Consider the following 27,748-nt stretch of genomic DNA (forward strand, 5'->3'; position numbering starts at 1 on the left):
ACAGCCATTTTAAATAATAACATTTTCCAAGACATTTTAATTGATTAAATAATGAGCTGCGTGCAGGAATCCACAAAGATCAATCAAACAGCTGCTAATGACTTGATGTGCAGCCGACCCTTCCTACAGGTGAATGTGCCCCGTTCTGTGAGGAGGCCAACACCTTCTCTCAGCACCACCTGAAGCTGATAACTGGCGTCGTTTTGATCCAGTACTGCAGCTTTTGCTTTTGTTTTTACAAGTGGCTCTCTGACCAACAGTGTTAAGTTGGATTTCCCAGCTGTGTCTAGCTGATGTGACACCAAGCACTGACAGATGCTGGCTTCATCGTCAGGGTACCCCTTCCCTTCTTATTCACCTGTTTTCATGAGAATTTGTAGAATCTATCTGCAAGAATTTCCGCAGATTTTTTCTGGAAAAAATTCAAAGTATAGCAGAGCAGGCACACCAACACAATATGGTATACAGGTTTTTGTTAAGGAAATTGAGGTGAGAAGGCGGGTCCCTAAAGAGAGTGCATGAGCAGCACGCAGCTGAACCAGCTGGAGCTCTGCCAGCTGACAAGAGCTGAAGACTGTGCCCATATCGTGCATTCTAGCTATTCATCTGCACGGTGCATTGAGAGTCCAAACGGTCTGCTTTTCTTAATGCAGCGTGCCACTGGAAGCAGATTTCTAGGACAAAACTGCTCCGTGTATTTCTTATCTTTGCACAATAGCTGACTCCAAAGCTTCATAGAACAGGATATAATTTCTTGCAAAATAACGATGCCTTCTTAAATTATTCACATTATTTATTTGATAATTAATTGATTTGATAATCATTATTTGGTTTATTCAAGAGAAAGACAAAAATGACTTTGTTACGTTCCTCCATTATCTAGTACTCCTAAAATGTATGTGAAGTAACATGTCTGATGGATTGCTGTCAAGGATGTGTGTACTTGTTTTGCTTTTAACAGAGAGAACAGCTACTGAAACTTATTTGCAAGCATCTCCATGTAGCCAGGTGAGCGCACTTCAGTTCCAGGTGCTCAGCTTCTCTTCCACATGCAAGAAATGTCCCACTTTGGAGCACATCCTATTCTCACACCCCTTGGCCATTTGCCTCACGTTTGCTAGCCCATTCTCACCCTCATTACAGAGGCTTCATGCCTCGACCCCCTGCTCAGAGCCAAGATCCCTCCAGAGGTCTCACTTAGCCCCGAGGTAAATTGATGCTGACATTTGCCTTCAGAGATGAAAACCTATTAGATTAAACGTTTGCTGTGTTTCCCAACCCAGCCAAAACCCCACTAGGAAAAAATACCATTCATAGATTTGATTCATCTGACAGAATGGGCTGTGGGCAGGATTTATTTTCTCACTGTCGCTTCCTACTGAGGCGAAGAGTATTTACATGTGCTAATAGACATTAGTCATGTAAATCTGCAGTTCATCAATGGGAAAAAAAGGACTCCAAAAATTGTTAAATCTGATTTTTCAGAAGATTAGAAATAAGCTGCACTTAATCAGATGCTGCTATCATTCTCTTTTTTTTGTTTTTAAGAATGTCATTATGATTACTCAGATATAATGACCCAAGTATATTCAGTTATGCAGAACAACAAAGGAAAATCAAGTATCCTCGATTCCCTGACATGTTCCTATGGAAATAACAGATTAAAACTTTCAAAGCAACGTATTTCCTCATCTTCCATTTTAATCATCACATTATATATCGCTACCATTTGAATGCAAAACCAGAACTTTAATTTTAAATGCACACCCAGGTTCTTCATATGATTTCATTTCTTTAAACCCTGCAAATGAGTTATCAGCTGATTTTATAACCCTGAACAATGGGCTTTTACCCTAATTACCAAGCAGGAGCAAACAAATCCCCAAATAGAAGAATAATTCCAATTTTTATCTGCCAGTAGAGTCCACTTGGGGCACAGCAGCCCAGGCTGTCAGTACAAAAATGATAATTTTGTATACAGCAGTATAAAGTAAGGCAGAGAAACTACATTGTCAGAGATGACTGAGGATCATCAGCAACATGAGATTTCTGCATGGTGAGGACAAAGGTGGTTTAGAAAGTTGTGTTCAAATAGCAGCTGTAGAAAACTCTCTACCAGGTGGAAGGCTGTTCAGATTTGTGGTGCTGTTGAAGTCTGTCCCAGATTGTTACTTTTCATGTTTTCATAAGCTTAGGTGTTTATTTTATGCAAACTAAATGGGCTTACAAGTAGGCTGCAAATTGCAATTATAATTAATGTCTTGGTAAGCCTGCGATCCTTCCTCCATCAGAAAATGCAATCCAATAAATGCAAAAACACAGGATGAATAATACACTGTAAAAGCAAAAATGCTTTGATGATCTCTGGAAGTCTCTTCCAACCCCTACAGTCCTGTGATTCTGTAAAGTCTACTGACCCTGTTGTCCCATCTGCCCCAACAGAAGTCCGAAGGAGAGGTTCGACCTACAAATAATGCACTATAGGGCAAATAGGATGCACCTCTCCCACAGCCCCTGCAGAGCTTAACTAGGCCAATACGCAAGGGTGAGAGTAGAACTCAGTACGCATGGTTCTTTACTAAGCACTGTGATGAAAGATCTTTCATCAGCTTTTGGGGGTGCCAGACACACTGTGTTGAGATGGTCACGTTCATCTTTAGTCTTACAGAATCTTCTGAGGGTCTCTGACAGATCTGCAGAGCAGCACATCTCTCCTGCATCAGTCCAACCAATACGCCTGGACTTTGCTTCATTACACCATCCGGCAATTTGCTTGGTATGGAAGGCAGCTATACTAAACAGTGGTTTCCCGTAATTCTCTTTTTTAAAAAATCTGTGCTATTTACTGATCCATTTGCTGTTGCATGACTGATGGAAGGCATGGGTTGCACATTGCGCTTGGTCATTCAGCAGTCTTGAAATTGAGCCTTCTAGGGAGTCCAGGGTAAACCCCTGCTGGCCCTGGTGATTTGTTGCTGTTCATTCCATCTGTTTGCTCTGAAATTTCCTCTACTGACAGTTCAGTCTGAGGTGGTTTCTTGCTCAGCCCCCAGTAACAAAATGCTCTGCATGGAAAACTTCCCAAATCTCCTCTCCAGCATAAAGGGCTCATTTGCTTCCATTGATATGGCCCTTTTTTCTCTAAGTGCTTCTATTAGATCACGGCCATCTCTTGGCCTACGTGTTTGCTGGCAAGCAGCCTCTGCCTGATGTAGTTTAAAAAGGTCTTATTATTGGTTTTTATGCCTTTCAGTAAATTATTCCTCAAAATCTGTTTTGGCCTATTTTACTACAGTTTTGCATCTGATTGCAGAGCTCATGCTCTTCCTGATCTCACTAGCTTGGACACAACCTGCACTTCATTGACAGCTCTTTCACCCAGCTGTTTAGCATGAGTCTGCTATACTTCCTTTATTAAATATTTCCTGATATTTGGTAATATCTTTACTGAGGCCCCATGGTTTATTTTTAGGTTGTCTATAGACAACCCCCAAAACACAACCATTCTCCTCTTAGCTTTCATTTTCAATTTCCTTTTAACAAGCAGCACATCCACACATCTCCATGCAAGCTGCAAACACTACCTTCCCTCAGCACCCAGCTGTGGTACAGGCACTGGGGGACTCCTCCAGCAGAGCTCACAACCAACCTATCTCCTAAACAACCTCAGCACAGACTCCATCCACTCTACTTACACTTCTTGAGCCATTTGGCAGGAACTTTGGAGCATAAGGAGCCTTCTCTTCCAGAGCTTGGAATAGGGAGCCCTCTCACCTCCTCCTCTATCACCTCAGCTGCAGCAGAACGTGCAAGGCACCCCAACATAGAGAATGTTGATCTGCAAACCCCACTGCTTCTGGAAACCAGCCCGCTCCATCATCAAGCAAGCAGTCAGTCAACTACTTCTTCACTGCCTTCAGTATGATTCCTGTAAACCCTTATTTTATGATGTCCCCTCACTACATATCAATCTTTAAAGTGCAGTGGCTCATCTCTAAATATGCACTTGACTGGACTCATCCCTGTATGCAGAATCTTCAGCAGTTTCCTGTACATTTCACAATCCAGCACAAAATATCTCCCCACTCTTAATGACTTTCTGATTTATTGACCTGTCTGTCTTTCCTGACTTCAGCTCCATGAGCTTTATTTATTCCTTTTGTACAGAGTTCAGGGAAATAAACAGTGCACAGATCTCTTTTACAACCAGTAGAGGTATGATGGCAATAGAATAACAAAACTATCATTAAGAAACGTCCTTCCTTCAAGGTACTCACTCTCACTACTTCTTTCTGCAGCTTGCATAACCAGGCCTGATGAACTCTGAGTAATTATCCCTGCTTGGGATTTCTTCCTAATGCCATTATCTCTAATGGCACTAGCAAAGATTTTGCTTCAAGTGTGGCTTTCATTGACTGTGTAATCACCAACATGTGTGCGCAAATCATCTCCTCTGTGTTGGAAGAGATGTCTTGGGTTAAATTAGTGAAATCTGAAAAGCTTTCAGTACAGAAATTTTCAAAATTTATTCCTCATTATCTCTTGTGTTTTTCCACAAAATAAAATATTCCTCTTTTCTTGAAGAGAATTGCTGTGATCTCAAATCACATGAGCCAGCAGTGTGCAATTGCAACCTGGAAGGCAACAGCATCCTGGGCTGCTTCAACAGAGGGGTGGCCAGCAGGGAGACAGTGGGGATTGCCCCCCTCCATTCTGCCCTCAGAAGCCCCGTCTGGAGTACTGCATCCAGATCTGGGGTCCCCAGTACAGGTGAGGTATAGAGCTATGGGATAGGGTCCAGAGGAGAGCAATGAAGATGATCAAAGGGTGGGAGCACCTCTCCTGTGAAGAATGGTTGAAGGAGTTGGGCTTGTTTAGCTTGGAGAAAAGATCTCGAGGAGACATCAACTGCAGCTTTCCAATACTTGAAGGGAGCTTATAAAGAGGATGGAGACTTACTTTGTACTGATAGTGATAGAACAAGGGGGAAATGGCTTTAAAATAAAAGAGGGGAAAATAAGGTTAGGTGTTAGGGGAAAATTCTTTACTCAGTGGGCAGTGAGGCCCTGGCACAGCTGCCCAGAGAAGCTGTGGTGTCCTATCCTTGTAGCATTCAAGTCCACGTTGGATGGGGCCCTGGGCAGCCTGACCCCGTGTGTGGCAGCCCTGCCCATGGCAGGAGGTTGGGGATGGGTGGGCTTTAAGGTCCTTTCCAACTCAAACCATTCTGTGATTCTATGGTTTTATGATTCTATGCTAGCTGTTCTCATATATAGCAGAAAAAAAAATAAAGAAAAACTGAATTTCTTCTTATGTCCCTTCAAGCAATCCCTGTCTTTCACAATATAGCAGACACTAAAGCACTAAGATTAAATATGTACCAGTGCAACTGGCCTGGATGAACCAGCCTCAAGAGCTGAGAAGAAATCTGCACAACAAGAAAGACGAGGTGACCACAGGGGCGAGCAGAGTGATGTAAACTCCAGTGGAACAGTTTACAGAGTCTCTTTGGCTAAAATGCCACACATCTGGAAGAACCAGATACTGATCACACCTAGAAAGTAGAAGTCTGCAGCCTGGAAAAAGTCCTTAAGAGAAATACATGGATTCCAATGGTTAAGAAAGGACTGTTTATTAAAAAAATAAATAAAATCCTGTTACAAAGTACATCTGCATGCAACACTGATGAAACCAAATGGGGAATACACAGTGTATTTCTGACATCTGTGTTTCCAGAAGTATTTCGAAAAATCAGCAAGCACATAAAGAAAGGAGCTGCAGAATGACTGGACAACCAGAGAGCTGCTCCCTGACAGAGGCTGGGAGTTCAATCTGTTTAGGTCATCAAAAAGAGGACTGAGGGGTGATGAGGCAAAGAGCAGATAAGCACTTTAAGGGAGGGAAAATGCTGGGTAGTAAAGAGCTCTTTTAATCTCTCGGAAGAAAGGGACAGCAAGCATCAAAGCCTGGATGGTGAGTTCAGGCCCACTCAAATGGCAAATGTGGTGCACATTTTTAGCACTGGGAGCAAACTGCCACAGAAAATTATGGATTTCCTCCTCTTTAATTATTCCAATGAATTATTAAAGCATTTCAGAACAATATGCTGCAGGCTAACACGAACATCCTGTGCTTCGCACTGAGATACGTGTGTTACGCTGAGGGGCAGAGGAAGCAAGGGGAGATGAGAGCAGTTTCTGCCCTTAGCCATCGCCTCCAAGACAAACGTCTTTCAAGCCCTCATCCCGGTTGTCCGTCGCAGGAAGGAGACAGCTATTTCCAGTCACTAAGCCAGAACTGAGGGCCTTTTTCTCTCCTATACAGGGGCTCTAATGCCTCTGCTCCTGGACTGACTTCCGTGCTCCAAGATCTTTGTCAGCAATGCAAAAATACGGCTATGAGATTTTGTGTACTTGGGAAGAGGAGGCAGTGAAAAGCATTTGGTTTGTCCATCACAGAGAGGACTTCTCTTTGTTCACATTTTGGATATTTGCACAAATAATTCTTCAATTAGCCTCCCTTCCAACATGTATCCATCAGCCGCAACTGTTCAAATTATCGCTTGGTGGGTTTTGTTTCCTTTTTTCTTCTGTGTGTTCTGCCTTACATCCCTGGCTCTGTAAAACTAGTACCATTTTATGGGACTGTTACTCATGTTTATGTGGTTACCCTTCAAATCCTACTAGCCAAGAAACCATGTCAAAGTGGGTGTCTGCACACTGCTCACTGCTGCTGGGTGCAGTTGACAGACACTAGCTGGCAGCACCATGTTTGCTGCATGCATGAGCCTAGGAAGTTATTCATACTGAAGCGCACTTCTGCTGTTTAGTTGAAATCCTATCATCTTTACCCTTGCAAGGTTTTTCTTGGCTCAAGATAGAGTTGTTTTTGTCATTTCCTCACCAGGCACAACACAAAGGCTTTATTGACTATTCTAGCTTGAGTAAGGAAGATACCAAGAAGAGTTTTGCTTATCTGGTTGGCTCCAGCACATGAAAGACTTACATTGAAACCATTTTCAGCACAGTGGGAATCAGGACTGCCAAGAGCCTGAGTTAGTGTTATTGCTTTCTAATTCTTCATTATTGCACCTAATACACTTCAGCCATTTACAAAAACAGTTTCTAGTACACGTATTTTCCATCCTTTCACTTCTAATTTTGGGCACCAGAATCCACAAGTTTGGTTCCTGCTCCAGCGGAGCAAGCATGCCCAAAAAGGTCTACAATCCTGGGAAACATCTCTGGGAGCAGAATTTTCTGCTTCTGAAAGGCTGAGGAAGCTGAAGCCATCCCTTGCCAAAGGTGCTCCAGAGCTGGGGCGTGAGGTGCTCTTCAGACTGAAACTCTGGGGAAGGCACTTATCCTGTATGGGGAAGGGCTCAGGGCACCCATGTTCAGCTGAGCTGGTAAGGACGTAGGTCATAACCAACCTGTATTGTGCAAGTCCCCCAGCACCTGACCGCTTCCCCATTGGAGGCAAGAGGGAAAAGGGAAGCTTAGAACATGGTAGACATGGCAATATGGGCCACACCTGGATAAGTGCCCCAGAGCATCTGTGTGTTGCAGGCAAGGCATCTCGCACACACAGAATTTGGAAGCATACCTTACCACAAGGACCTTAAGCCATGGTACATGTTACAGCAACCTCTGGCCCCTCCAACAAATGCCTGCGCCAAGTGGCAGAAGAAAAAGAAATTGAAACTGGTCCCTGACATCCACCTTGATTCCCTTTGCTGAGCTGCATTCAGCCTTGGCTGGTAGTCAAGTTCTGCAGCACAAAATCCCCAGTCCTTGTACGTGCAGCACACGTGAATGGCTCTTGCTATGGAGGAAGCATCTTGCAGGCCAGGAGCTGGCCCAGGGACAGGCTTGCTTTCATAAGAAAAGGTTGCAGGTTCAGGCTCTAATTTGTTTGATAATTTTTTATTGTGCCGGCCAACATGCTTAAAAGAGATTTATTCATGAAGAGGGCAACATCAGCATCTCTTCAAACATCTTCATCTGCAAACAGATGAAGAAAAAAAATCTGTAAACAGCAGAAGTAAGTGAGAAAGCATGAAGAGCAGCATACAAAATTACCCCTGCCTTGTGGGTCACTTTGGAGCACCTTTCAATTTTATTTATTAAGCAGTTTCTGCACAAAGTGTGTTTTGCTTGACGCAGGCATCACGCAGTGAATACTAAAAGGATGCCTGAGTTCTGAGGCGCTGGGGGCAGGGGGAGGGCAGGAACGTCCCTTTATTCCTGGAGTTATTGTTTTATAAATAAAAGGTGCTGCTGAGATGGTGTGTATAGCGCAGATAGGGCATAAAGGATCACTGCAGTGGGTTGATAGGGATGATCTGTCGTTGAAAACCCATTAGTGCAGACGGTAGGTGAGGTAAAAGTGCTGAAATGTCAGGATGTGGAACGCCAGAACAACCCTTAAAATAGTTCCTCCAAAAATAGCCTCTGTGGGCAACAGGAGGGGGCTCTGCCTGCATTTATTTCTATTACAGCTCAGTGACATGCTGTCCCTTGAGTGCTCTTGCTCACAGGCAGCAGCAGCCCAGGGACAGGGCAAGCATTGCCCTGCATGTGTGTGGCTGTGACCTGAGGAAGGATGACCCAAGGAGCAAAGCAAAGGCCAGAGCAGAACAAAGCTGTGCGGGTGGCTGCAGAGATGCTGAGGGCTTGGTGTGACCGGAACAAGGGTTCTGGGAGCACCTGGCAGTGCTTTGGAGTGGCCCAGCCACACCTCATGAGAGGATGAGACCTGGAACTCAACACATGTTCAGCTTCTGCAGGGAAAGTATCCTAACAAAAAAAAAAAAAAAAGGCATTTTGGCTAAGGACAAGTCACCAAGTGCCCCCTGAACACAACAGCCAGAGGACAAGAGATGCCAGACTTTGCCCTCGGTGTACAACATAGACACAACCCAGGGCAGAGAAGGGGAAGCCCCACGGAAAGAAAAACTGTAGGAGAATCACCCATTTTGGCACGTGGTGAAACAGCTGTGTCAGCAGCGTTTCATCTGCAATATGTGCAGCGAACATAGGTGGGAATTCAGTGCCTGGTTTGCAGCCGGCAGCCTGCGAGTCAGCGTGATGACTCAGGGCTTTCACTTTCTCTGCAGGCAAAGGCAGTCAGACCTCATTCAGGCAGAGTTTCCGTTTTTTGGGATAAAAGACCACTTCTTGCTCTCCTTGTCCTGATAAAGCCAATATTGCCAATTCGTTGCACGTCAGGAATTTTGTAAATGATTGTCACTGCCCTGAAAAGAGCTGTGAGCAGTGTCTGCTGGCTTTATAACCACCTTCTCTGTCCTTAGCAGTAGTGTTTTCACACCCTTTGAAACTCACTGATCTGATGATCTTGAGATCAGCAGGGGAACAGCATCCCCCTCCATTGGTACTGCCTTTTTTTTGGTGTCTGGTTTTGTATCACTGTGTCCTACGTGTGTACTATCACCCCATGCAAATCCAAAGGGTCCAACCTCTCCTGAAAGCAGTGACCATCTACTGCATCCAGCACCTCTAGAGCTTTGCCTTCCTCCAGGTGACAGCAGAAGATGGGTGTCAGATTTATAGCTCGGTCAGGTCCAATGAAATCACTGAATCATAAAATCATCAAGGTTGGAAGAGACCTCTCAGATCACCTAGTCCAACTGTCAACCCATAACCATCATTCCCACCCAAACAGCACGGGATTTGGAATAAATGAAGTGTAAACAGTTCACTTGGGGTATTGAAAAGGATGAGATGGAAGTAAATCTGGGTGATGCTGCGACTGTACCAATAGCTGAGCAAACACAAGCATTGCAGCACTTGGGAAGGCATGGGAGGAGGCAGATTGCAGCTTAGGAAGCATAAATCACAAAACGTATCTATCTTTTCCAGTCATTAGGAAACGGGAATGAATAACAGAAACAGAGAAAAGAGAGAAGGTCAACGGAGAAGGGCTAAAGGTTAATTTCCCAATTGCAAGGATATGAAAGGTAATGGCCCCAGATGCCTGTGAATTTCCTTTCAAAAGAGGCATCCTCATTTAATGCACTTTTTTATTAACACTCTCGTATCAGTTTCCTGGTGCTGCAAGACGGTTTTCTCTTCTGCTATTAATACGAGAACAATTCATACAACACAGTCTTCTGATGGACCCTGAAGTTTTCAACACGTTAGGTAAGGACAGTAAATCTTTCAGAAAACCAACCTATTCCTGCTGAAGTCAATGGGAACTTTGCCTCCAATGTCCATAGTGATGCGAAAGGTCCAATTGCAATGACTAATGGCATTACTCACATCTTTACTGGAACCTGTTGTTTATAAGCAATTCCAAAATGTTTGTTCAGAGCACTCAATTCAGACGCAAACATTGCCAGCTTGCATTGCATTTTATGATACTGGGAGCTCTCAAGTCCCACTGTGTATCATGCAGGCTGCCCGCTGCTCTAGTGTAAGTGAGGGATTTGCTTTGTGGAGCTTACAAAGGCCCTTTCGTATAGTGAGTGCTGTACATCATGGGAAAGCTGGAGGAGCGCTCTGTGTCTTAGACCTAAAGTTGAAAGGTCTTAGAATCAAACTTAGACCAAAGGTTGAAAGGCAGGTGGAAGAAGTCACGGTCCTCTCAGTCCTTTTCTCCTGAGCCCTTGGGAGATGCTGGACACCAGCGTACAGACCCAGCACCATGTGACTTGTTTTGTGCTCTCCAAATACCCCTAAACCACATTTGACACTTGATCAGCGAGCTGCTCCCCATATAAATGGCACTAACAGAGCCATGCCTTTCCGGCGCATCTCAGAGCACCAGACACATATATTGCCATTTTTCAGGATGTGGGATGCAAGATGAATAGATTTCATACCATGACTTCCAAGCCTCCATCCAGGGGCTGCTGATGAACTGCCCCATTCACAGCAGTTATGGCAGCTATTTATGTTAAACAGATTAAAGGCTGAGCGCCTTAGATTTTCTCTGAGTGATGTGTTGTTTCAGCTTCCTTTACGTCAAAATTTGTTTGCGCAAGTGAGGAAATACTGTGCTCACATTCCCGTGGGGGAAAAAAAAGTTCATGGATTCAAGTTGAGTTAATTTTATTATGGTAGAGATGTTCTCTGGTGAGGGGCTGAAAAGGTTGGTGCTGTGTGACCATTAGTAAAGTACCCGTAACTCTTTCCATGCCTTGCAAGGAGACTTTTAGGGCAGATGCAGTGGGAAGGACTTCACCATCTCCTATAGGACTAAGGCAGTTGTGGCCCAGACCCTCTCCCACTGAAGTCAACAACTCAACTCCTAAAAACGAGCTCTGTCAGGAAATGAGTACTTCTTTACGTACCATAAGTTACAAGACTCAAAAGTAATCAACTCCTTATGTTTTTCACAGCTTTGGTATTTATTGGGATTAGAGTCAGATTCTTTGGAAACACTTTCTAGCACTGTTTGAAGACTCAATTTCGTGTTTTATGTCATTTAACCGCTTGCAAGCTTTTGTTCAAAAATAACTGCAAGTATTCTTATGCCATGAGTATAATGGGATGATTGCATGACTACAGAAATCCTGGAAATTTACATAAACAAGGTGACAAACCTTCCTCTGCCTCATCCTTGTGCATGCCCTCTATTGCCTGCACACAAATCTCTGCCCTGTATCATAGGTTTGTTCTCATTTTCCCGCAATTACCAACAATTCTGTCCTCCCTCTTGTAAGAATCCTCCAGATCAGCACTGGCGGGGATGCAGCCCTTATTCCCCAGCATTCTGCAGGCCATCAGCCTCAGGGTCCCCACTGTGGACAGATGTTTGCCTCTGCACTTTTGCCGGCAGCAAAGCGCTGCTCTCCGTAGCACCAAAGGCTGGGAGTGCCCGTGCCTCCGAGCGCTCTCCCAAATCGATAGCCTCCTGTTGCTGCACAAACACCTAACTGGAGCAGAGATGTTTATTTTCAAAGTGGGAGACTCTGCTTCTGTGACAGTGTTTTATTACAACGATTTTGATGCCGAACCTGCAATCTGTGCGCCAAGACAAGCCTCCCCTTGATTTCAGTGCGAGCGCTGCCTGCCTCACAATTGCAGAATTAGCTCTTTGCTTTTATAGCTATTGGAAAACAAGCCTGCACTTGACAAGGAAAAGGCAATAAGTGGATCATGTCAGGGAGACGTGCTCCTGTGAGAAATTTCTAGCAGGAAAAACCCAGCTTCGGGACGGCAATGAGCTACAGGACTGTAGTTTCAAGGATTCTGGGGAGGAGCGTGGTCGGGGACCGCGGGAAGGAGAACCTGCGAGGTCAGGGAAAAAGCCTCATTCCAACGTGAGCCTCAGGCACCCGTGCGAGAGCCGACACACGGGCAGAAAGGCTGCAGCCGCGGAATGAAGACAGAAAGCGTCCATAGGGGAGTTCGGGGCTCACACGAGCACGCGGATTTCTGCGGGCAGGCGGTGATCTGGCCGCAGTGTGTGCCCCCCCAGAAGGGCAGCCGTCCCAGAAGAGGGGCACGGAGCCTTAGAGGTACAGCGGCCCACGACCCCCTCCGGGCGCTGAGCTCCAGCAGCCCGAGGACCGGAGAGATAACGGCCGGTCAATATTTTAATTCGTCTCATTCCATCACAGGGCGTGCGCACCACAACCCCCCTCACCGGCTTTTAGCTATGGGGTGGGGGGGGGGAGGGAGGATGCTCCCGGCTCCCTCCCGCCCCGCCTGCCCCCGGCCCAGCCCTACGAACACCATTTTGCGCAGGGAGGGGGGGATCCGGGGGTCGGTCCCGCCCGGCTCCGCAGTGGCAGCGCTGCCCCGTCACCTGACCGCCGTGCGCGCGCACCGCACCGCACCGCGCCGCCCCCCCCCGCATCCCCTCCCCTCCCGCGGGGGCGGGGGTGCCCGGTATATACGGCCCCGCCGCCCCCGCCCCTGCCTGCCTCCTGCAGCAGGGGAGGCCGCCGCTCGCCGCCGCACCGCGCCCGGCCCCGCAGGTGGGCGAGCCGCAGCGGGGTCCTCCGGGTGAGTGCGCGCGGTCCCCCCCTCCGCCGAGGGGTGCGGACCTGTTGCGGGCGGCCCCGCTTCTCCCCCCACCACCACGCCCCGGGTCCGGTGAGCTGCGCGCTGGGGCTGGGGGAAAAGTTTCCGCAAGTGGCGGAGGTGCCGCGGGGGGGTTCGGGGCGGGGGGCGGCCGGACAGCCGCACCGCGCTGCGGGCGGGGCGGGCGGCTGCGGAGGTGCCCCGGCCGCTGGGTCCGCGGCGGCTCCTCGCCGAGTATTATTTCTTAAGTTGTAATCCCCCTAACTTCAGCGGGCATCGCATCCGCCGCTCCCAGCCCCGCGAGGCGCGGTGCGGTGCACGTCTCGCCGCTCGCCCACCTCTCGCTCCGCTCGGACGGCCGCGCGGCGCCGGCGCTGCCCGCAGAGCTCCATCCGTCGCGGGGCACGGCGCGTTTCGGGGCGCTGCCTCGCGGGAAGGTTCCAGAAGCGCGGCGGCGTGGCCGTGGGCGTGCGGCATGCGCCCACCTCCTGCGGCGATGGCTGCGGTGCGGCAGCCCCGGGAGGCGGCACGCAGAGCCCCGCTCATGCTGTCCCCGGAGCCATCGCGGAACGGGCAGCGTCGGGCTGTGCTGCTTTATCGAGGTGCTTCCGAGCAAAGCGGCTGGGAAGTCAAGGGGAAAAAAAAAAACAAAAGCAGAGGTGGGGATGCTTGCTTGTTACAATCCTTCTTCCTGTGGTACAGCGATAGATGCGTGTGTAGCACTGCTGTTAATGAGCTCTGTGCAGCAGTTCTCTGACGAGCCAGGAACATGAGGGTGTCTGCTTGAGGAGAAATGGGGTATTGGAGGAGCCCTGGGATTTCCAGTATCGCTTTGTAAATGCTGCCCTTCTTCTCAGCACCTCACCAAGGTGTGAAATACCTGCTTTAAAGCTTTTTTATTTTACTTTTTTTCCCCTGAAGCTTTAGCATAAAGGGAGTGGTTACTCATGGATGCGCATTGCAGGTGTTGCTTGAGCTCCTTCCTCTCGATGGTTCTAATGTTAAAACGCTCAGCGTGCGCCTCCCAGTTTGCTATATGCCTCACACACACCCTGTTAAAACAAGGTGACATTGGGGATGGTTGCGGGGCCAGGCGGTGCCTGATGGCGATGCTTGCAGGGCCGCAGTAACACCTCTGTTCCCACTGTTGCAGGTCCCAAGATGGCCGCCGCTGCCTGGCCCCCTCCTGCGGTTTGCTGCGCCGCGTGAGTACCTGGCAAGCTCCTACTGTGGTGCCTTGGAGTCGGGGAGGGGATCTCAGCAAGAGGATTTCTGCCCATCTTGAACTGGGTGGGTTGGTTGCGACAAAGCGGGACTGCAGCACGTTGTAGGTGTTTGGGATTGGGGTGGGTAGCGTGTGAAGGACTCTGCGCTTAGTGCCATAAAAGAATAGTGAAGAACGCAGCTGTGCTTCCAGTGCTCGCATCACCAGCCCCTGTTATTTCATGTGCACGAGTGAGATGCATTTCCGTTAACTTGTGATGGTGCTTTGGCCTTCTTTGAGCCATTGGGATGTGGAAGGTAGGTACCTGGGGATGGCCTTAGTGCCGCTAGGGGCAAACCGCAGAGCACAACCAAGGTATGGTAACATGCATCACTTGTTTTGTGGGGAAGTCGTGGCATTCATGAAATAAGAATGCAGACTACCTCACTGTTGAGAAACATCTGCCTGTTTGCAAAGGGTTGGCCACGTTGCACCGCAGGTTAAGTCTTTGTGGGTTAATGGGATTCTGTCACATACACACGATAGAGTATTAGTGTAATAAGGAGTATTAGTATTAGTGTAATAAGTGTAATAAGGAGCTCTCACCGTGCCTGCATTTCTGCCTGCACAACAAGTTGTGGTCCTGAAAGCTGAGTTCTGCAGAGATGCGTGGCCATGTCTGGAGATGCAAACTCGACTTTGAAAGATGCTGCAAAGGAGAAAACTGATGGATAACCCACCAGGTGGGCTTACGAATAGATGGTGGGGGTGGCCAGGCCTGTCTGGTTACCTTCCCTTCAGTGCATCCAGCTGAGCGATGCCCTGTAGGACTGGTGCTAACATGGCGTTGTTGGCTTCTCTTAAGCCTGCCTTTCAAAGGACAAATTAAGGCTACGTGTCTTGCTTTCAGTTCGACTGGATTACATAGTGAGTCCAAGGAGAGCATGGTACCACCTGAAATTGCTTTGAGAACGGAAAATGCTGTCTGCACTTTGTCGGTATCTGGTATTTTCTGATAGGGTGTATTTTGGCATTTAATGCTAAGATAATGTTGCCTGCAGTCACTCACATAAATAGCAATCAAACAAATCTCGATATTTTTCCACGAGGAATTTGCCGCTCTTATGAATTAGAAGGTGAAGTTCATGTGCTTAATGAAAGTTTTATAACTTGAATTTCACGAAGTTTTTAACATGCTTTCCACTTACTGTGCCTTTGTGTAGCAGTGCCAATGTATATGCGTGGTGCTGGGAGAGGAAACAATAATGCTTACTTAATTTATTTTGACCACGATGCGTGGTGTGTCATATGGAGATTGAAGCAGGCTGTGCTTTGACAAAGGTAGGGAGGAAAATCCTTGCTGAAGGTACTCTCAGCGAAAACAACTAATGTATGCATCCCTGTTTTAGGGTGTGGGGGAGCGGGTGCTTTGGAGGAGGGCTATTTTTGCTGTTGGTAATTCATCATTTTGTTGAGAACAGGTTTCCTAGTTTGGGAGGGAGGGGGTGGGAGGTGTCATTGCAGGAAAAGGTCAGCCGTTCTGCGCCTTCATTGTTTCATTCATGTGATTTTCCTTCTCATCTGACTTGCCAGGGTATTCTCTGGGAGGGAGAGAGGAGGAAAAGAGCACGATTCTGAGATGCACGCATGTATTAGAGGGGACGCTTGATTAGGAGACAGTAATACAGCCCTGCAGCCTGATGGAGTGAAACCACGACAGTCCTGAGTCAGCTGGGTGGGGCACAATGCAGCGCCAACTGTGTGCCTTTTGTCTCATAAAAATGCCTGAAACAAAGTGGTTGTCTGGCGGCCGGCGTCTGCCTGACCTCCGAAAGGCAGCAAAGTTAATGAAGGCATCGCTGCCCTGCGCGCTGCCGGCCCGGTGCTGTACCGGAGAGCCACGGCTCGTCTGCCTGCCTTGTGCCGCAGCACGGCTGCTTGGAGCTCCGGAGCTCATTGATGAAATGAAAGCCTTGAGCAAAGGGCTGCTTTCCCTGATTCTTCTTCAGGTTTCTTTGCTGTGAGTGCTGTGAATTAACTTTGTGAGTTTCACGGGGTTGCTGGAAAATAGGAATTCCTGAGCTGCGCAGTAAGTCTCCTGTATTACTGAATAGTTGGAATTGCTGGAGAATCGCGGCAAACCCCGTGCATTATCTGAGTTAAATGTGGACATTGTTTAAAAACCTCACTTAATGGGGTAAAGCTCTGCTAAATGCTCTCGCTAGAAAAAAATTTGGGGCTTTTCTAAATGCTGAAAATATTGCATGGTAATAGAGGAATTTGTCGCATTCCGTAAGCTGGTTGCTTACGAGGTGCTGTTGTCTTAAAGCTCTAGGATGTAAAATCGAGTCTAATAATCCCAGATGTGTGAGCAGCTATTTCTTTGGCTAAATTTGCAGCGGTGTGAAATGTGCAGCTTCTGCTGGGCTCAAGGAAGCCTGCACCTATTGAAAAACTGTGTTGTGCGGGAGTCTGACGGAGAAGATCATCAGTGCGAGGGGAATCTTAAGCATTGTAAGGTATCCTGCAAATAATAAAAATAATAATCGTGTCAGCTTGCTCGTCCATTAAATGTTTAATTACTTCCTTTACACAGGATTGAGGAGTTTCCTGTAGAAATTAATACTTGCTTTCAGTGTTTGATGACAGCTTCGCTGCCGAAGTGCAGAAATTTGTGGTTCGTACTTTCAGCAGCAACAAACAGCATTTAATTTGCATGCATCGAAAAGAAAATGGTGGCTTCGCATCTCTCAGAGGCTGAATAGGAAACTGATGTGGTGACGTCCTAATGCTGAGGCACTGTTCTGCAGGGAATAATGCCTACGCTGGAGTGTCATCATAAAATTAGACCAACTTTAGAATGAGTGGTGAACGTTTTGGGAAGCAGTTTCTTTCTGCTGCGCTTAATATCTGCATGTTACAATGGGTGTCTGCGCTAACAGAGCCCACTCAGAAATTTAAATGGGGAATTGGCTACGGAGGGAAGTACCAGTGCTATCCAGGAACTGATTTCTCTGAGCTTGCTCTAGGATATTTAGTGGTAAGTTGAAGAAGTATAAATGGTGAACAGTACGTATTTATCATCTGTGCAGTATTGATCTAGATGAAAAGGAAACAAGTAAAAATCAGCATTTTAAATAGAACTTAAAAATGAATCTGTAAGATTTTGAAACCTGTAATCAGTGTAAATTGGAAGGGAGGGAATAGATTGTGGGAACTCTTGCAGGAAGAGAGCACATGCTCTGCTTCTTCAGCTGTGCCTTTAGCAAAGTCGTATCACGATGGAGAAGACGAAACAGCTACTAAATGTACTGGGTTTCACATCAGCTAGTAGCACTGCGAATTGCACAGCGTATTTCTGCAGACCAACGTGCTGTGCCTGTGCTTTGTCTGAGCAGCAGACCCATTTGCAAAGCTGTTTGTCACACTGTTGTTTTCATTCTAATAGGACTTATATGGAAATATTCCTGCAATGCACCTAAAGAGAAGACGAATGGCAGCGTTTATAGGAGGTGGCGGATCGTAACACAGCGCGTGTGTGGGGTGGAGGGATGCTCTCTGCTCCCCCTGCCACGGAGGGATTGGTGTGGTTTTGTTTAAATATGGTGCATGTTACACCAGGCTAATGTCAAGATGAACACACTGCTTATGGACTCTGGGTCCTGCCCCGAGATAAATAGTGAAGATGGTTTGTTTGTCTGGCTGGTCTTGCTGTGTGGGAAAAACAGCTGGGAGTCTGTTCTTCCTTCTCTTCAATTGCTTGTCTCACAAGTAAATCGGCTCTGATTTGGAGTTTCGTTGGAGGAACAGTTTGGCTTTAACAAACCAATAGACTTCCTGGATGAAGTCTTTCTTCAGCTGAAGTCCCATTTTAATTTTTTTTATATTTAAACAGCAAAACCATCTATTTCAAAATGAAACATCCCACTGAACTATAGCTGATGTTGCAATCGCTTTTACAGCAAATGCAGTCCTTAGCAGCTTGACAGTATGCTGATAGCTTAGCAGAAGGGAGGAAGACTTGAATGAGGAAAAGGAGCGGGGGGGGGGGATGACTTTTTTTTTTCTTCATTGATGAAGAACTACTTTCCCTTCTGAATAGGTCAGGTTTCTTAATTTTCCTCACTAAAGGACAGCACATGAAGGAAGGCAAGGCTTAGCATCTGATGTGGGTTTAATGCAGAGGAGGGTGCATAGCTGGACCAAAGCTCCCCCAGTGTCCTGATACTGTCACATCCTCCTGTGTCCTGGTATCAGGAGGCTGCAGCCTGCTGGAGTCGCACTGCTGAGGTGTCCTTGGTGCAACAACTGACCTTGGGCACAGGCATGCAAGCCTCCCTCCAGCACTGCTTTCCCAGTCAGAACTGGGCAAAGCAGTGGGGATGCTGTTGATGGAGGTCCTCTGAGGTCTGGCGCTTGTGAAAGTGTTTGTGGTCTCTTAGGGAGAAATGTAAGACATGCTCCTGCTTTGTGTGGCTGAAGTGGCTTAGAATTCCTGCTCTCCAGAGCCGTGTAGGCTCATCCACAGGCCAAGGGTGGTGCTTTCAGAGAGGGGTTGATATTCAGGTGTCAGTACTGGAGCCTGTGTGTGGGTTCATGTGCAGCCTTCTGGGGGAAGAAAGGGCTTTTCTCTGAAGTGAAAGCAGTGCCTGTTTATAGGGAAGCACTGTGTTCCTTTGCCTGAGAAGGGGCTGTAGCAGTGCATGGAGCAGGGCAGCTGCAGGGTAGATGCAGCTTATGGCTGTGAGTGGTGCTCCCTGTGCATTGCACTCAGCAGGATGGCTCTACAGCCCTCTGGCTTTTGCCCTTGGACAGTATCACTTGCTGGATTACGGAGGCTGTCGCTTCTCATTGCTGTCTCTGACTGTCAGAGGCAGTCCAGTGCTCCATGCTAAGCTATGGGAGCATTGTGTATGGTTGAGAAACAGCTTGCAGGGCTGGCAGGCTATAAAGTGAGTAAAGTGAGTTCAGTTTGAAACTATTGAGTCCTGACATGGTGGCTTGATTCTGCTCCATTAATTTGCTGCTTTTCTGCCCTTGATGTCTTCAGGTGCCACTGTAGGGTGGGAGGAATGTCACCTCACAGTGGATGAACTGCACAGGCTCACTGTTGGCGTCACTCAGGAGTGATGAGCAATTGAGTGCCCACTGTGCACCCTATACTGCTTCTTGGTTAAAACACAGGGGCTTGCTGTCTACTCATGCAACATGCAGCCTTCTGGAAGCCTAGTTTTCCTTCAGGTGTATTTTCAGCACCATGGAAACAACTGTATAAAGCCCATTGGCTTAAGGATAATCAGCTGCTTGTGTGCTTCTCAGCGGACATCCTTCCTAGGATGCCCAGTCTGGTATGTTAGAGAAGTGTGGGCCTCACTCTCAGTGTGAGCCTTGCTTCCTTCAGGGCAGGCCTCCTTTGGGGCAGGGGTCTGTGGGAGCCCATGCCCCACAGGCAGTGGTGGCACCAGTTATAGGAAGCTTCAGGAGGGATCTCTGCCCACACCCTGCCTCAGAATTGTCATCGCAACACTTGACAGCAGTCTAATGTGTCTTGGCTGGTGTGCATTTTCTTACTGCTTATGTTTATTGCTTTGTTGGTTATTTGGGAATAGTATGATGGAAGTTGAAGGGGGCTGTATTTCTCTGGGTGTGCAGTGCTGAGGCGATGAGAGGATTTTGCTGTGCTGTGTGACGCAGCATCCCAGCATAGCTCAGGGGCACAGCAGCTTACCTTTGTTGGTGTGTGTGGCTGTCAGATTGTAGCATATGTTGGATCATAACATATCAAATACCAGGAAACAGCGGAACAAAACCCTTTCTTAAATATAAAAACCTTAGCGAGTCTCAGAGGCTATAGAATTGCTGGTATTGTGAAAGAAATCCTGGCTAAGTCAAGCTGTTCCCTAACTCCACCTGCCCTGAAGCTTGGGGTGGTGGAGGAGTAGAGGACACTGTTGCTGAACTGCACTGGGGACAAAAGGTGCAGCTGCGATACTTGAGGAAATTTAGGACCGAAGGGCTATCCTGTTGGCTTTCAGGGTGCCTACAGCTTGTGTGGGGTATCTACATTGGTGCCACCGCCTTGTGAAAAGGTTGGTAAGGGCAATTGGGATTGCTGGGAGCAGCCTTGCTGGGTTTCCTCCATATGTCTGCGAGCAAGAAATGGCGGTGATGCAGGAGATGCTTCTGACGGACAGAAGTGAGAAGGGTTGTGTTGCAGGTACCTATTCTCGCATTGTCTGCATCTTGTCTTGTGTCGCTTGATGTTTTTCTAGGTAGATCAGGTGAGGAATATATCTCATTTGTATGAATGTGCAAAAAAACTGTGCTTTGGGCTGTTCTGCAGCTAACTTGAGAGGTGTTCCAGCTGTGCTCCTGTTCCTGGGAGAGTGGGGAGCCACTGTGGCCTCCAGGACTCCCTGTCTGGGGGTGAGGGTGGAGGCAGCAGGGTCTGTGTAGAGCAGCACAGAGGTGGTCTCTCCATGGCACGGTTTTGCAGGGGTGAGATGGGAGCATGTGGCTCAGTACATCGCTGCTAGGGTGTGGTTCTTTCCCTCTTCATTAGGCATTTGTTTGCTTTGGGGCTCCTCCTCTCCACCCTTGCGTCTCAGGGTTAATCGCCCTACTGCAAAGCCACCCCTGGAGGCTGAACCCCATCCCAAGGGGCTCCTTGTTCCCTGCACAGGGCTCCCCGTGCTGCCCAAGCACAGTGTGGTCCGGTGCCCCATGCCTTCCTTCCACACACATGGGCAGGGGGTTTCAAAGTGCCACCCCAATGCAGCAGTTCCCAAGCATGAGAATCCCTAATATCTTACGTAGTGCAGAAAATGTCTTTCCGTGTGAGCAGGAAGGAGGAGAGTGTAAGGAGTGTGCTCGGCGAGGACTGAAGGGTGTGGCTCAAGCGTCAGTAACAAATGCTGGGAGAAAAAAATGCTCTTTGTTCTGCAGTCAGGTGGGCTGACAACTCTTCTCGCTCCATCCCTGGCATGCATAACACCCGGTGCAATTAAGAGAATGGGGAAGGCTCGGTGTTCTGAACCTAATGCAGTAAGCATGGGCTTTCATTCTGTGGTCTGCTCCCCCCTTTTTAAAATAAGCCATTAAGTTGCAAAGCTCATCAGTATCATGTATGTTTCATACTGCTGCATTGTTCTGATGGCAGTGTTTTGTGGCCGCGTAAGTTAAAACTCCGTAGCACTAAAACACACGCTGTCCTTGCATGTGACTGGAATTGGCTCAAAGAGTGCATTAAGCGTGTTAAAAATGTGTGTATCTGTATGTGTGCACTACAGCAAATCAGCTCATAATGACAGTCTTGCTTATTAGAAAATAATTTCATAGCTGCTCCTTCTAAGCTGCTTGTGTTTGGCAGTTTTAAATGCTCTTTTAAAAATAAAGTTAAGTTGCTTTTAGATTGATTTCTGTTTTTAGATTGCTACAAGATAAAGGAACATTTTGAGTTTAAAAACGCATTGTCCTCTCTGCTTTGTTCTGCTGCTGTGAGTTGGTTTGATGGTGTGACTGCAGTTGGTTTCCCCAGCAAGGCACTGGAACCAAAACCTGGTCTCTGCAGCCGATGGCAGGAAACTGAACCTGTGTGTAAGTGCGTGCTACCAACCTGGTTGTGAGAATAAGTGGGAACGAACCTACAAAGCAATAGTAAGATCCGCAAAAAAAGCATTCCTCTTCCTAATCCAAGTAAATTCTTCAAGTTCAGGGTCAGGAATTTAGGTGGCTTTTTATTTGGTGTGTCTGTATCTACATGTGCGTATTTTCTAAAGAATGTTGTATTTCTTCTGGGGGGGAAGAGAATCCCACTCACAAATTTACATCTCGTGACATTTCTTACGGCTGCGTGCCGGCTGATGTACTGCTAGAGGCCAGCCCATCATTTCTTGGTAAAAAGAACCTTTCAGCTCGGTTACCTCCTGGAGAGAGCTAATTTTCCAGCAGTCGGGCTCGATCTGGATAAGTAATTAGAGCGCGCGCGAGACAGATGAAGATGATGGCGTTGGCGCTGCCTGTGATTCCGTTAATACAGTGCCTGTGATGCCGTGGCTGCGGCGCGGTCTCCAGAGCCGCAGAGGCGAGCGGCAACAAAGCCAATCGCTTGCATTTGTCTTGGAAGAATTAGCGGCACTTCTCATTCACACGCCGAGCGCCGGCGAGCAGCTGCGGCGTGCATCTGCAGCGCGAGAAGGTGATGCTCGACACGTTCACGCTCCCCACCCCCAAATATGCCAGAATGTCACCATGCAATTAATTGTGGGGTGCTGCCATCCCTAAGGAGAGTTCGTGGTCTGCAGCTTTGAGCCCTGCAGGGGTGTGTGTTTGATTCCCTGTTAGGGTCATATAGCAGATGGAATGGAGTCTGTTAGGGCATTTCGGGGCTTTATAAGCGCTGGTCTGAATTACCTGGAGGCAGTGCTAAACTGAGGAGGAGGAGAGGGCTGTGACCCCTCAGTGAGATGGCTCTCAGCATCGGCAGGAGAAACTGAGCTAAAGCAAGCAGCATTCTTATACTGTCTTGGAGGATGTGTTCATTATCAATATGAACTTGTTCATCCCATGTGCAGGGTGATTAGGGGGTTAAAAATACATCTTATCTTTGCTTCGTGCCCAGTGGTAGCTCGGTAGCATTTACACGTGGATCAGATTAAAATAGGTCAGTGTCCTGTGTGGCAGGTCCTCGGGCACTTTGGTGCATGGCTGTGCCTACCTTGAGGATGGATGGGCCCAGAGGAGCTCTGTGCATTAACAGAACCACAGCCTAGGGATACTTCAGGATCAAAGTCCTTTATTCATCAACTGAATCAAAGGCTTGACAGGGAGACTTTGTCATCCAGTCAGCCCAGATAATACTTTTTGAGGTGACGGATAACTTCTGCTGAAGAAATAAAGCCGTGAATTTGCAAGCACAAGGAACACACAAATGGTATGTGTTTATTCTATCTTTACAGCGCATTCTTTGTGTTAAAAATGCATATACGCTCAAGCCGGAATCTTTCAGCACCTGATTAAAAGGAAAATCATGCATTCAGGAATTGCCTTATGGTAGGAAGCCTTTGTCTGCCCGTTTGCTTTACTGCGGTTGCTGACTGCCTCGGATCGATTTTTGGCTACCAAATCACTGTGTTGGGGCTGGAGGAGGTGGGGGGCAGCTCTGCAGTTGGTGGGACCGGGGAGCGGCTCGCTGCCTCCAAGTATGAGGCTTTTTGTTGTGTTTTTCCTTTAGCTTGGAATTTCCATATTATAAAGAGGAAGAGGCTTCTTTTGATATAATGGAGCCATTAACATCTATTAATAATGCAGACAGGGTAAGTAGCTGGAGTTGGTGCTCCCCAGAGGCCTCGTAAAACAGCTGTGCACTCTATCTTCCCGGATTTGATAGCGGCTGGGGTCGAGGGGGTCGCTGTGGCTCCCGTCGCTTTCCTCCGGCAGCAGTTCTGCTCCGAGTGCCTCCATCCCTCCTGCAGCACAGCCCTCACTGCCGCTGTGCTGCTCGTGAGCTCAGGTGCAGGAGTGGGAGCTTTGCTTGGCTTTGTAGAAGGGGAGGAAAAAGAAAAGGTAAGCGTTTCCTCCTCTTAACAGCCACGCATTGCTTTCTTCTTTTCTGTCTTGTATTGTATTCTCATTTTCTCATTGCCTGTTGGTCTCCAAAGCGGTGCTAATATATTGCTGCTTGTAGTGCATGGCAAAAAATCTTCATCATCAGAGCAGCATGATGATGTTGGACTTGAACTGTGCAGGTTTAGGGTTGCTTTAAAGCAAATAGGGGCTGTGGCTATCCGCCCTTGTGTGTGCTTGTATGCCACTGCCGTCTGGCTGTCTGCATGTAAATGTGGAGGTATGTATTGCTGCGGGCTTGTTGTGAGGAAGGGAACAAATCCTGCTGCTGCCTGCAGGTCCTTTGCAGCTGCTTACAGCAGCCCTATGCTATGCCTAAAAGTTTAGAAGCAGAGGAAGGTCGAGTACCTCCTCAGGAAGGAACAAACGGTAGTTTAGTAGTTTTCCCTTCCTCTTTTTTCGCCTATTACTGTGGCTGTTATGTCTCACACTGTGAGGGCTACTGCGTTGTATAGGGAAATACAATTTCTTCCATTGTCCCTGCAGTAACACCCACAGAACGGGGCTGCGTCTTTATTGGCAGATAGGCAGATCTACTGGGTGCAGCGGGGCATGAGCAGGTTGCTCAGAAGTGCTGCGTAAGCCGGTCTGCGATTTCAGCAGGCAGCCTTCAGAGCAGGGCGGGTGGACTTCATCTTCCCCAGATCCATTGGAAAACTGAGACTAGAATTTGCCTTTGACTTTCAAAACGCTCTGCTGCATTGCATCCTGCTTTCTGTGTGCTGAGGTGCTGCGCACCGCCTCACCCATCCCTGTGGATGCGCACCCATACGCCGGGGGCTTCGCTGCATGCGGTGCCGGAGCTGTGGCACGCTGGGGTGGTGTGAGCGTGATGGTAATCTGCCTGCATGGCGTGTGTAATGAGCAGAGGTACTGCTAAGTGTTATTCTTCAAAGAAATATTTTTTTCTAAATGCTGTCCAAATAATTTAACTGAAAAATTAAATTGTAAGAATATATATGTGAAATTCTGAGGGGAAAGAAAGAATTAATAATGCGTTGAGTTACGCCGCATGTTCACATATTTTCTCCAGTGAGATCCAGACTGTACTTGCAGAGATGTCTTTAATGTATTGATGGTTATAGCGTTTTCTATAAAGTTCTACATAATACTGACATGTAGCAGACTGGAGATGTGCCTGTTTTACAAAACGTCTAAATTAAGTAATGTTTATTATTTTAATATGTCCGAATTTGCAAATAACTTCTTGAAAAGCCATTTTTCTTGGGGAAAACTTGCTGTCTGTTGTTTCTGGCAGTTGTTTGCCAAATGCAGCGCACTCACTGCTGTCTTTGTAGAAGAGGTCATTGAGGTTTGGAGCTGACAGGTTCAAAAGAACAATAAAACTCTGCTTTTAGTGATGTACCCAAATCAATGTTTTTCCGTTTGTATTTTGCTAATTTATAAAGGCTTTGGTAAATGCTGTTATGCATTTGTACCAATCCGTTACACTGAGCCCTTTCTCATGAAAGCAGCGCATGATGCTACAGCTGTTGTTGGTGCTTAATCATTACTTCTCTCCAGGATCTGAAATAACCCCTTGGGAATCAGTGGGAGACCTAAACATTAACCAGCATAGTACAGGTGGTAGGGTGTACATTCTATAGGTTACCTATTGTTTTGTTTTGGGTTTTGCTTTTTTTAATGTTTTTTGTTGTTGTTTGTGGCATTGTAGCTTATTTGAGATCCCAGATTATCAATGGCAAATTTTACATCCAAATTGCATTTCAGTTCTGTAATAATTAGTGTTTTAATATCCAACTCCAGATTATGATTGGAATTATAGAAGACTTCCTCAGTAAGTTTCTCTGTGGAATGAAGAAAAACAGTATGGATTTTGTGGTGCTGCCTGTCCTTAGTGTATGTTTTCTGCTTATTTTCCCAGAAGGGAAAAGATGCTCACTGATGGGTAATAGGAAATTGTAATTTTAAGGACTTTTGTTTGTCCTATGGATGATCAAAGCATTTAAGGCAGAATAGTGAAATTAGAAATGAAATTGTATTTAAATCATGAACACGACTAGAAGTCAGGCTTCTGCATTCTTTAGGAAACAAAGGGAAGATCCTCTTTCCTTTGTTAATGGCATTTATCATCTTTAACTCATTAGTTGCTGAAGCAGAGATGAAATGTTGGAAGCATTACAGATATTCTTGATTAACATTTACATAGGTTCTTTGAGGCATGCGTGCGTGCAGATATTTTGTAGGTAAAATGCATACAAAAATACATAAGCTGCAGGCATTGTTCCTCTACGGCATTCTTTAAAAACTCCTTATTTCTATTCTTTGTGTTTTTAACACTTTCTAAATGAAGAATGACAATTACAGGGTTCCTTTTTAGCTGAACTTTGGGTGTGCCCTTGTGCAAAGTGGAAATGGCTTTGTGAGGCGTCCGTGAGAGCAGAATAGAAAATATTGTGATGGTGTCTTATTTGATGAGCCACAATTTGACTTTTTTTCTGAAAATATAGCACGGTAATTTTGTCTAAGCAATTTTAATTTTTTGAAACGTTAGCCTTACTGTGATCGTCTACAAATCAGGATCAGTTGTGCGTTGGCGTAGAGCACTGCACAAAACATCAGAATACAAATATTTCTCTTAAAATGGCGCTTTTGTCTCACAACTTTAGACAGAAGATGCGTGCAAAATGTGAGGAGTGCCTTTTCCCTGTTTTCTGGGCAGCGTAGCACTCCTGCGTGGCAGTTTTTGCTACTCCAAGTCCGCTGAATTCCTTTCTAATTGAATTTTAAAGAAAAGTGATTCAATGAACATCTTACTGTAATACGTCAGGCTCGCTCAGAAATCCACAAGTTGCACTTCATTCTCTGTTTTATTCCCTTTAAATCATGTGTATGTGTTCCTTGAACTCTCGGAGAGTAAAAGCGTTCTTTCTTCAAGTTTCCTACTATTTTGAGCTGCTGTGGAAGTCTGGCCAGGCTCCTTGCTGTAGCTGCCTGCGATCATCTCCAGCGTGGAGATGAGGGGAGGGACAAACTGAGCAGCTCGTGCTCCAGACCACCCACACTGATTGCAATGGGAGAAACTCTGTATTCAGCAAAGCAGGATAGTAAATATAGTGAGAAATCAGGAAAACGTGGCAAGTTATAATTGGAAAGAGGGGACTTGCATCAAGGGGAATTCTTTTTGTATATGGCACAGCTGAATATTTGCAGGTGGAAAAAATCCTGAATGTGTATAATAGTGTTTCCTCATCATAAATAGATGTTTGTGTCAGCTGATTTCTGACCAGCCAGCCCCAAAAAGAGGCCAATACTACTCCAGGTTGTGGCTCTGGCTTCATTCTTCATACTAAAAGCTCAGAGCTTGAACATAAAGGGATGTAGCATTGGAGGGAGGGCTGAAAAGCAGTTGTGATTCTCTGGGGATAGAATTGTATTTTACTGATGTTAGATATGCATATACATTGCTGTATCTGTACGTGTGGCAGAGTGGCTGTGAGAACTTCCTGGAATTTGTGTGACTTCAGGGTGCATGTTCCAGAAGTATGCAGGGACAGTGCGTCCTCTAGTTTTTCTGGAATTTGAATTGCTTCTCTCAGAATCTTCCATCCAGAAGAGGCTCACTTGGGTCACAGAAGGATGTCAGTTTGTTACTTATTGAATGTGCCTGGAAAGACAGGAGGCTGCATTTGTGTACCTAATAGGGTACAACTACCGATTAATTATGCTATAAACCACACGTAGCTTATAAATGCACGTGATAAATGTGTGTGTTATACACCCATGTCCACTTCATCCATGGACAAGTTTATTTGCCTCCCCAAGGACTGCTGTGCATACTGCGAGCCCCCAGCCCTTTTTAAATAAAATAAAACCTGCCAAGGTAGCAGGTTTTGCTTCTTGCTGAAGTGGTAAATTTTCCCCTCCGCTTGGTGCTTGTGAGGTGTTTGAAGGTGGCAGGCAT

The 27,748-nt window shown here is 46.8% G+C and overlaps 2 long non-coding RNA genes across 4 annotated transcripts in view; one reads left to right on the forward strand and one right to left on the reverse strand.

Moving 5' to 3' along the window:
• Window positions 1-13,654, reverse strand: part of LOC149917434 (uncharacterized) — a 38,613-nt gene extending 24,959 nt beyond the window's left edge. Inside the window, exon 1 of the long non-coding RNA XR_016467705.1 lies at window positions 13,334-13,654. This is a non-coding gene — a long non-coding RNA (uncharacterized LOC149917434). The remainder of the gene's footprint in view (window positions 1-13,333) is intronic.
• Window positions 12,883-27,748, forward strand: part of LOC116227139 (uncharacterized) — a 57,071-nt gene continuing 42,205 nt past the window's right edge. For all 3 annotated transcript variants that reach the window (XR_016467704.1, XR_004166491.2, XR_016467703.1), the window contains exons 1-2: window positions 12,883-12,977; window positions 14,149-14,285. This is a non-coding gene — a long non-coding RNA (uncharacterized LOC116227139). The remainder of the gene's footprint in view (window positions 12,978-14,148; window positions 14,286-27,748) is intronic.

Source organism: Phasianus colchicus, chromosome 6 (assembly GCF_987193195.1).
Source record: "Phasianus colchicus chromosome 6, bPhaCol1.hap1.1, whole genome shotgun sequence".
NCBI lineage: Eukaryota > Metazoa > Chordata > Aves > Galliformes > Phasianidae > Phasianus > Phasianus colchicus.